Raw genomic sequence first — 2,500 nt, 5'->3', positions numbered from 1 at the left:
TCATCCTGGCAAATAAAAGCCAGTCCTCGGAGCCATCACGGTCTCGGCCACTTTCTTGTTGGCGATGAAGTTGAATATCCAGTTGCGGGGATTACTGTATGTGCTTTGCCTGAGTTTGGCGGAAGATATCTCTGAATAGAGTAAACAGAGTGGATGAAGACAGTACACAAAGCAAAACAGGAAGGGTTCGATGGTTCAAAGAGGAAAAGAAAGAAGCCTTTCTCTTCTGCACGGTAGAATAACTTCCAGTTATCTAGCTCGCTCATTCTTAACTCACCGTGAGCTACTAGCTCTTGTTGATAACCTTCCCATTGTCATCAGAATTATAAGAATAGTCTCATGCAGACTATCTTCTATTGTCTCCTTTGTGTACCCAATAATTTTCCTTTCCCTGGCTTCCTGTAATTTCACTGATAACTGCTACTTTTCCTATCGTAAGAAGCTATGGGAATCGTAGGATATTCACGATCAATGGTTGTTTGTTTGGTCTCTGAACTTCGTGTTGAGATGTCTTTTCCAGGACCTTACATATTTATGGAGCACAGGTCGTGATTTACCTCCTGTAAGAAAATGGATTAGAATATAAGACCATTTTAAGTTAAAACATACAATATAAATAAAGGCCTTTTGATTATTTTTAATCAAGAATATTCACGGATAAACCTAAGCTGATACATAAAAGTCATATTTGAAATAATTCATGATTACATCATGTGATATATTACGTGTGTAATCATTAGACTGACCTTTTCCTTTATAGAAAAAGGAATATCGTTTCAGCTGGATCAGGAGACATAAACCTTCAGATGACATTTCACGATCAAATGAAAAAATATTTTGTCTTAAAAACTGAACACTTTTTTTATAATATCTACCCACATGAATACATATTGAGAAAAGCCATTGAAACAAAAATTATTTCATCATCAGTATAGTAGGGTTGTTAACATTTTCTTTTCTGTTTAAATAACACACAAAAATTTATGAAATTTAATTGAAAATATCCAAAGGTTTCACAGCTTTTATTAATTTTCGTTCCAATCCCATCATCGCCTTGGGGTGAATTAAATACTTCAGATATTAGCTAAGAAATTTACAATTAAACAGACAACTGTTGTATATATTCCCTTAATTGAACACAACATCCTTTTAGAAAGAAACCAGCGATAGATGTTGAAAAACTTGCAAAAAAAAAATATGAATTAAAATCTAAAATCTAATACATTTATAATTAATTTGTCCACCCTCTATGAGCTTTAGATAACCCAGTTTCATTTCATGTTTTAAATCAAAATATAGACTTTTCAATTGTCCTTTCATCCCCTAAGTAATCTATACAGTGTTGAATATTCAAATTTTCGTCATAAGCATTTAGAAATGTTATTACAACAGCCGACCTATGTCTACACACACTTACATACACACACTCTTGTATATCAACATTGAAGTAGAAATTTTCCAACAATATTTTTTTTATTTGACTTTTTGTTTAGTGTTAATCTACAACAAGTGACATCAAAGGAGATGTACCTCTTTTGCAGCTCAATTATTTACTAAATACTTAAAAGCCTCTAAGCTCAAAGGTTTGCTTTACTGTGCAGATTATGCCAATGTGGCTTTTATTTTTCTAAGAAAATTGTGGGGATAAGCCCTATTTGTTCTACTTTACGGTTTCTTACATTCCTTGGGGCAATAGACATGTTCTTAATTCCTTTTAGCTGTAATATACCTATATCATATAATATATACTATATATATATATATATATATATATATATATATATATATATATATATATATATATATATATATATATATATATATATATATATATATATATATATAATATATATATATATATATATATATATATATATATATATATATATATATATATATATATATATATATATACATATGTGTGTGTGTGTGTGTGTGTGTATATATATATGTGTGTGTGTGTGGATGTGTGTGTACTGCATGTGTGTATGTATGTATATATGTGTTTATACGGTATACACATTATATTTTTATGTATAAATATGATGTATATACTGTACATATATATGTGTATGTGTATGATTGTTTGTATGTATGTAAATATGTATGTATGTATGTATGTATGTATGTATGTGTATATTCATATTTATATATTTCACTATTTCCCCCATAAGGGGTAGCATCAGAGATTAACAAAATCATTCACTTCCTAATTTTTCAATATTTGAGGAATCATGGATGAAGCCTCTGTGCATTGAAATTCCTCCATACCAGCTGCTTCGTATTTCTACACAGAAGGCTCGTCTGCAGTGAGTAAACCACCTATTTGTTTCTTGAATATCAAGGATCATTTTTGTTCACATAATAGTTACCAAACAATGGTCTTCCTTTCTTTCCACAACACCAAACTATCTTAACCTATTTTTTCTTTCACTCACCCATAACATCCATACTTCCATAAAGAAGAATTGGTTTTAAAATGTGGTTACGTTCGTGACTG

The sequence above is a fragment of the Palaemon carinicauda genome, chromosome 14 (assembly GCF_036898095.1).
Source record: "Palaemon carinicauda isolate YSFRI2023 chromosome 14, ASM3689809v2, whole genome shotgun sequence".
Classification (NCBI taxonomy): Eukaryota; Metazoa; Arthropoda; class Malacostraca; order Decapoda; family Palaemonidae; genus Palaemon; species Palaemon carinicauda.
Note: the sequence above shows the minus strand (reverse complement) of the source record.